The sequence below is a fragment of the Brienomyrus brachyistius genome, chromosome 8 (assembly GCF_023856365.1).
Source record: "Brienomyrus brachyistius isolate T26 chromosome 8, BBRACH_0.4, whole genome shotgun sequence".
NCBI lineage: Eukaryota > Metazoa > Chordata > Actinopteri > Osteoglossiformes > Mormyridae > Brienomyrus > Brienomyrus brachyistius.
The window spans coordinates 11511044-11520273 of NC_064540.1; positions in this window are offsets into that span (position 1 = coordinate 11511044).

Sequence of the window (9230 nt, forward strand, 5' to 3'; positions counted from 1 at the left end):
CAGACAGGTTTTCTTTTGATTGCTGATACCCTTAAACAACACATATTGCAGGAAGTAATTCATCACTTTATTCCGAATAGAATAACGTCCGTCGCTTAGCTGCATTCAGAATCATGGGTGTTGTAGGGAAATAACGCAGGCAGGTTCTAAATTCTAGAAGGCCTTGGCTGTGTGGGCACTGGATGATAGAGCGACGTCTGTGTGGGCGGGTGAAAGTGCAGGCAAAAGCGGGAAGAGGCTGACAGACACGCAGTGACGTAACGCGGCTTAGTGGGCCGGCAGGGGCCACTCACAAGCGCGGTCAGAGAACATCAGGGTGGTGTCACCCTCTGTCATGAGACCTGCGCCTAATTCTGGATCATGCTAAAATATGAGCCAAAGCCAAGGGGGGCAGCGTGGGGGCCTGAGGCCCAGGCAATCTCCCGGAGTAATATTTCGGTTGGCCATCAGGAAATGCGACGCAGCCGTCGCATTGATTTCCATGTGTGAACATGTCTGAGACCAGCTCAATTTACACAATAAAAACATGTAAACTCCAGACAGTCGCAGGAACAATAACACGGACAATCCCTCTACTTCCTGCACACAAATAATGACCAAGCCCCACACCCTCGCCAAATAAAAACTCCTGACTGAATCAAACACAAGATCAGTAAAGAAGAATTTTAATAGCTATTATGATTAAGGTCTCTTCAAAAGCCACTCATCACGTTTTATTGAAAAGAAGATTCGCCAGTGATCTTCTTCCAACATTCACTGCAGTGTTACACTGTTCGCTCTTTGTTTCCCTTGGACTCAAACGCGGCGTCACCATGCTGAGGTATGCAAATAGTTTCGTGTTTTACTTTGTAACAGATGTGTGGCCTTGGACTGTTAATTGCCTTGAAGACAATGTTTTTTTTTTTCATCTGAAATGTAATTTATCTTGATACTCTTGGTATTCATAGCTAGATGCAAATTACAGTTTATAAAACCATTTAAGTAACTCACACAATGGAAAAACAGATGCTTTCCATTCTGGAACTGAACCTCAAGCCGTTTTGTTCCAAAGTCTAGTTTACTGACCAGAATGCTGCAAAGTTTTGCATCTAGTCAGCGCTCCTCAAGCTAATAATATGTTCTCCATATCAACAACTTCCCAGACTCCCAGAGCCCCCCCTCCCGCAGTCATAATCTCCATAAATAACACAGGAATCATTTTATGATGCACTGTTTGCCACGTGTTTGCGCAGCTAATGATACTGGATATTGTTATTTCTGTCGCTGAGTGTCAGCGTTGACTAGGTGCATCTGTGAATTTGTCTGTATCATGGTGGGGGGGATTCATACCTGACAAGGCTGACTGGGCGATGCCTCACTAGAGACTAGGTTTAAATAACCCAAATTGTGTACGTGGAGAATCCTGGTCACAAGCTCTTATCACGTAACCTTCTCTAAAATCATGTGGCATTTTTTCTTTATGCTGTTAAAAAAACATTTGAAAAACGACACTCTGTAATATGCACAATTTGTTACGCTTTCTGTGAAACGACATGCATTTCTAGTTTCTTGTTTTTGATCTCATATGCTGTTCACATTTCTCTTGTGCTTTAAATATTATTGCCATTCCCCTCCTGAATTTCAAGTCAAAGGCTGCTTTATGAAATAAATATTGCACATTTTGCATTAAAACCAGCTGAGTGCTTTGGATCATCAGACACACACACACACACACACACACAGATCTGATTAGGATAACAGTGTTATTGAACTGGATCTTGGAACTGAAGAGAAGTCTGGAACTGGAGTCCATTGTGAATTAGTAAAAGCTTGCAAACACAGAATAACTGGGCTGTTTAAGCATGAATTCTTTTATTCAAGCCCTAAAAAAAACATATTTTTTTGAGTCTAAGTGTCACTTTGGATCTGTACCCTTTTGGGATGGTGTGTCGCGTAGCAGGTTGGGCTTTAGTGCCTCTGTCTGAAAATCCTTGGGTTTGAATCTTATCTGTAATTTTGTCACCATTGTGCCCTTGAGCAAGGTTCTCAACCCCAGAGATGTTAGATGCTGCACTCTGATCCCAAAACTCTCAGCTGCAGAAAGGGATAGTTCAAGTCCAGAGAGTAAAAGTCTAGACCAAGATTTTGTTTCAACCAACCAGTTGAGTACTGTGTGTCAGTAACTCTTCATACTAAACTGGTGGCTGGAAACAAAATCTTGGTCTGGACTTTTGCTCTCTGGACCCGAATTACCCGCCTTGCTCAGTTGTATATATATGTCTTTCATGATGAGCAAGTTGGTATATCTGATGTTTCTCAATGTGGATGGCAAAGGTGATGTTTTACGTAATAATATTGTGAATGCAAGTGATTTTATACCCGTGCACCTCCAGGAATTTGTATGCACTACAGCCCCATTTCCCATTCCGATCCTGGGAAACCCACAGCAGTCCACGTTTTTGCTCCCTCTAAGCTCCCTGCCAGACAGTCCACATTTAGGTAGGGATCTGGGAGGGAGCAAAAATGATGAATTCCAATATTATAAACTTAAACGTGTCTGCTTGTCATGTGTGCTGCTTTGCTGAGAGCTTGTATAAAAAACACTTGCAAATGTTAACGTGTTCATGTGGTCATCTAAAATCTGAACAAATCGACTGTGGTGTAGATGACTGATTGTTGTGGATCGGTCTTCTGTGTGTGTAGGGGGGGGGGGGGAGGGGTGGCTGAATTGGGGGCGTGTGTCGGCATGCGCTCCGCTGTTCTCAGTAGGAACGTCTAAGAGAATGCGAATGCTGTCAAAAGAGATTTTCCCCCGGTGAGATTTTGCGAGGCTCCGCACTTCACATTGAATCAGCGATATGGCGCCAGCTGCCCCGAGACACCGCGACCGTCTCCCGTAGCCCTGCTCCTCACCTCCACTGCGGCCCCCCTCGTCGCCCCTTAAAGCACAGCGGACGTCATGAATCCAGCACGCCTCACTGCCCAACCCCGTAGGGCTTCACTCATTCTGGACTCGCCCCTCTGCCACGCTAGTCCTGTCCAAACTTATCTGTCGCTTCCGCTCCCAGTCCCCCTCTTCCTCTTCCACCGTTCTCTCTCATAACCTCCAATCCCTCTGAAGAAAAGTGTCCCCACCAACCCTAACTCCCTACCCCCCTCGATTTCAAAGCAAATAGCTAAAGGCCAGATTAGTGTTTGGCTGCCTCTTCGCGTTACCAGCTGAGATGAACATTCCCAGGATGACATGAGCCTGCCTTTGGGGTGTTTATGCACGTACATGCTCTTCAAATGATATCCCCTCCATCAAACATAACACAAGCAACAAGCATATCCTTTTCCTTACAGTATGAAAGAGGATCTGTGAAAGGAGGAAAAATCGCCAAAACACCTTCGAAATATCAGACCATTTCCTTTTTATTGTATCCAATTTCCTTTGCCCAGAATGCAAACTTGGCTGACATTACTTAAAACCCCACAGTGCTAACATTGTCAGAGTAGGTAATAGTGTAATGGTTATGATCCTCAAGGATTCTATGAATGACATTTTAAAACTGGTAACCTTCATATTAAGCCTTTAGAATAAATTAAGCAAGTGTGTATTATATCCACGCAAGTCAATGGAGTGCGGAAGATTAAAATTCATTATAAGTCATTTGAGATTTTCTGTGAATGGCATGCAAGTTAAAGACTGTAACTATCTGTTGATGATAAGAGATACAGTATACTTCTCAAGCACATGTGTCATGTGCACTTTCTGCTCTATTTTTCATGTGAGAACTCATTATTAATGCTTCTTATATGATTTCTGGAGTTATGTAGTAATTGTTTTGTGGTTAAAATGTGACCTTTTAGTCTCTGCATCACATTTCTGTAGCAGAAAAGTTGCAGTTTAAAGGTTCTTTTGATTTTGAAAGAATTGATACTTATTTGATCTTCTGAACAAGTATTATTTATGTTTATCTGTATCTATATTGTCTATATACTAAAATATTTGTGTTTTACAGAACCAGTTAAGTTTTAAACAACTGTTTCATCCCCATTTTTAGCAACAAAAAGTCACAGGAAGAAAAACCTGTTTAGCAGAGAAACATGCAGCTTTGTCTCTTACTGAACTGCTTTAAGAATATTGTTTGACACATATTTTAAATAGGCTTAGCAAGGTGTATATTTTACATGTAAGATTTCAGTGCAATCAAATGCTGTAATGAAATTTAAATAGCAAAAAACCTGCTTCGGTGGGGGAATTTTATTAAAATGAAAATTAAATATTTTGCTGCAGTAACAATAAGCTGATTGGAAACTGGATTTCAAACAGACAGCATTTTGTCTAACACAAGCAGCAGTCTACATGGAGGCTTCAGCACTGACTATTTCACTGCTATCAAACTTCACCTTATCAAGGGATTTGTCCAGTACCTTCAGAAACGTAAGATATCCTGTGAAGGTTTTTTTTCTGCTTGGTCATGTATTCATTCCTGACCTCATCCAGTGAAACCTGACTTGCAGTTCGCTCAGAATTTGGCCATCTGATGACACGTTTTAGTTTCTGTTCACCTTCTAGGTGAGTCGTCATGCCTTATTAGACATTCCCCAAGTACTAACACCGAACGTTTTCAACATGCCAGAACATGACAGACTATCCCAGTGTTTCTGCAAGAATCCGAGTTCAGGACACAGTGTGAGAGAACATGACTAGATATCAAATGTGTTGAGTGTTTATATTTATTTGATGGTGTTTTTTTTTTCCCAAGACATGTTAAACGTTTAACCATTTTTTACAGATGTTTTACGGGAGAACTGGATGAACATACCACCGCACTGTCACTGCCCCAAGACTGGATCCAGTACATCTCACGATAAGAGTGCATGTCCTAAAACGCAGTGCAGGTTAACAGTCACACTGGAAGCTATGAGCTGGTATGTTGATGTAATGTTTTTTTAACGTGTTCAAAAGCATTTGAAATGAAAAGGCAGCCTCGGTCTGACTTCAGTCTAGTTCTGCATGTTTGTCAAATCCAAAATTGACGAAAACATTCTGATGCAACACTTTCACACACCTTTCATGTACTGTATTCATCAAGGACACGAATCGAACTCTGAAGTGACTAATACTAATAATGTTGAAATGCTGATTTTGCACGATTAGCTTTCCTTTAGCTCTTATTTCTTTTCTCAAGGTGCAATGCTTCTTGTTCTCCCTAATAACATTCGCACATGATCTGCACGTGAAACTCGACCTGGTTTAAACATCTCTGTCCTCAAACACGAGGCTGGGTTAGTCAGCCAGGTGCCGACGTTTCCCAAGATGTCACCATTGGTCCCGCCCAACCATCCGATGCCAAGGTGTCCTCAGCTTACTGTATTAACGTGACCTAACATGACGGCTTGCCTTTTTTTTTTTCACTGCAAGGAAGTTAGATGAGATTCCTCGTTGAAATCTCCCAGTATTCTCTCCAGCACAAAAAAGGAGCAATCCTCTAGATTCAGCAGGATTATCCAAGTGCTACAAATGCCCCTAGATCAATGAGACATTTTGAAAAATTTGCCTAAAGTAACGGTAATATAATAATTGTAAAAACCTAAGCTACATATATGAGTGCAATACAGCCTGAGGTCTCTCTGGGAATAAAGAATGTGAATGATAAACTCACTGACTCCTCAGTGGCATCCTTTATTTGAAACCTCAAAAGAAAAACACCGAAGATGAATCCCATATCTGCATCATATACTTTTCCTAAAAAGATTTTACCATTGTTTCCAATCCAATTGGCACTTTTTTTAATTGAAAGTAACAGTTTCCATCCATATGCATAGTGTAAACACATTACTCCAGGTAAAAATATTGAAGAAGGAAATTCAGTTTATTAAAATGTACGTGATTAAAATATACATACACTATGATGATATCAAGGCAGAAGACCTGCAGGTATACATTTCTAGTTTTTGGCCTCGAGCTGCCTGGAGTTAATACATATAATTGAAGGTGACACTAGTGCATAAGAAAAATAAAATTAAATCAGAAATTGCTTTCTATAAAAATAATTCTCCTTGAAATATGATAGCAAAAAACCGGCATAGCCTATTTTGGGAATGTGCTAAGGAGTGGTCACAGAATTGGACTGGCTTGGGCTTAAAAGAAGTTTGGCTACATAATGTAATATTTCCCTGTAAAAAAAATTTATATTATGTATTTTTTTTGTTGGGGGGGGGGGGGGGCGTTAACACTGTCGCCTCACACCTCTGGGACCTGGGTTCGAGTCTCAACTATAGCTTGATATTTATGGAGTTTTTATGCTCACTCTGTGTTGTGGTGGGGTTTCCTCCGGCTACTCCAGTTTCCCCCCACAGTCCCCCCACGCAAACTGAGGATAATTGCAGTTACCAAATTGCCTGTAGGTGTGCCTGTGTGAGTGATTGGTGTGTGACTGTGCCCTGTGATGGGCTGGTGCCCCATCCTGGGTTGTTCCCTGCCTTGTGCCCACAGCCTCTGGGATTGGCTCCAAACCCCCTGTGGCCCTGAATAGATCAAGCAGTTACAGAAAATGGATGGATGGATGTTATGTTATATTGTAGTCAAAGAGTTCTGGCAAGCAAAAGTTGAAGGATTAAGTGGAAAATCACTTAGCAGAAACTTCTCAAACAGACACATGTTCTCACATGCCCTGCTGACAAGTTGCCTTGCAGGTGTCTTACAGATAACTATTGTTCCAATCAGCTCACTGCCTGCTTACTCACAATGGCCCTGCACTGAGATGCTTCTTAAGAAAACCACACCAAATTGTCGTGGCCGATTAATACCAGACTGCCACAGAAACTAATGTACTTCTAAGAATCATGCACCCCAAATAAAGAAAAATGTTGTTACACTGAGCACTCATGTCCTGTAATCCGCTTTCCAACAGTCAGGTATATGTCATTTTGCTTTTGTGACAATTACTCAGTCTGGCAAATATAGTTGAATGACATGTTTTCTTTCATAATTAAGGACTTGCTTCACTGAAAAATTACTTTGCAAACTAAAAACTGATTAAATTATTTTAATTCATTTTTATTCAGACCTTTTTCATTTAAAAAGTATAAATAAACGGTATTAATAGACTTTTACGACAACAGAAAATGTTGCTCAATAAATTTTAATAAAATCAAAATGTGTACTGAGTTAGTCAGCCATGTTTCTGAGCAGAGCTGCAGCTCCATTTTAAGTGCAGCTCGGCACATGGTCCTGATAGCATCATGTTTACTGTGAAGAGTGGTGGACAGTGCGTTGCATTCTGGGAATGGGTTTTGCAAGCAGGGGCCGGCATGCTTGTCAGAATATAGGTGAAGCAGCGACGTCTTCAGATCCAGCAGTGGTATCGAGGCACGTACCCAGAGCAATGTCGGAGTAACTTAACCTTACAAGCTTCCTCTGCTGTGGTGGCATCCGAAACACTCCCCGCATTCACCTTTTTTAACAGATAAATTGTCCGGTTTTATTGCTTTGTAGGTACTGACTCTCATTCTGACTGGGATGTTGTGCTTCTTAGGTTGAAATCGCTAAAGACAAGAAAATGAAGATAAAGTCTGATCATGAAACCAAATGGCCTGAACTTTTCTGTCTGCCAACAATCCCCTGACAATAGTACGAATAGAGCCTGAATCATACCTGCGATGCTGGTACATCTGGTGACAAACTGGTGAATATGTTATTAAATGTAAGAGAAAGACTTCTATTTGATAGCTAGTACAGGCTTTATAGTACAGTTCCTCTTGTACAGGTTTATCTAGAACAGCCTCAGCAGCGTACAATTGAATAAGAGGAGTAAGGCTTGGGTGGGTCCATCACATGATACACAGAAAAAACTGCAGATATGAGAGATTTTTTGGAATGTGTGAGGAAATGAGTAGCTGGAGGAAACCCATGGCGACACGAGGGCAGCATGCAAACTCCACACTCACGAGGTGGGGGCACGGTTCAGTGCCCTGGAGGGGTGAGGCGGTGGTGCTACCCAGAAGGCCACTGCACCACCAACAGTCAACAAAGATCCGTACAAGAAATTCAAAGAATGAGTTGTTTCAATACGAGTTTGACCGAAAACATAGTAGTTTCAATTTTGCAGGCTATTGTTTTATTTTAATATGTACATACACCTGTCAAGAGGAAGACAAAGGGGTTATGTGGCTCACTGTGCATGTGTCCAGGTGGTGATGGCTTCAAATCCAAATTGCCAGCAGTCATATCACCATTTGGCCCTTAAGAAAGGCCCTTATAACAAATTACATTAGGTCCTCTCTTGTATATCACTTTGGACAAAAGCAACTTATAAATAACTAAATGGTAATGATCTTCCATTAAGCAAGATTCCACACCCAAAAAAAACAGTATCATTAGACTGTCCTTCTGCGGGAACTGAGTGTTGAGCATATAGGCTTCTCTTGGCATCCACCAGATATGTAGTCCATCTTGTTGAGGTTGAAGGATGACGTGTCTGACTCTAAAACTGTCTTCCTGCTGCTCAGCAGACCAGGGCTTACGTTCTTTGTACCTCTGTACTTGTTAGCCTACATATGATTCCAGATTCAAAACGTTTATTGTCATATGTACAGTAGAAAAGTGCACTTCTCTGCGCAATGAAATTCTTACTTTGCTGTCCACACAAAATGCCGAGGTACAATGTAATAGAAAAAAATAGAAAATAAATACTTTGAATTGTAATGTACAAATAGGTTTTGCCGAAAGTTATGAGGTTATACATTGTGCCCTACTCTCAAAGACACTGGCATTTGCAATCAATTGATTCCATTTCTTTTCTGTTTTCACCCTGCATCACTATACAGTCGACGCATAACCATAGCAAAGAAGTATCTGCCGTCAGCCTGCTCCAGCTGTGCCTCAACCCTCTATATACGTATCGCTGGGGTCTCTTCTTATTGTCATGTTGGGCTGCTCTGCATTTTCATTGTTTTCCTAAACATTCTGTGATCTGAATTTAGGACTTTTAATTGCATTCTCTTTCATTTTTTTTCTAGCCTATATTTCCTCAACAATTTCTTAGTTAGTGAAACACAGTTAAATGCATCTAAATCAGTGCTTACTTCATTTTACTGTAGACGTATGCTATCTAGGATACACAGTCTTGCATAAGCATAACCAGAAGGAGATAAGGCATGCCATTTCTTTTGTGCTATTCATATCCGCGTTTTGAATCTCTAAACTCCACAATCATACCAACACTTTCATTTTATGTCTCTCTCTGGAGTCTGGCATTCAG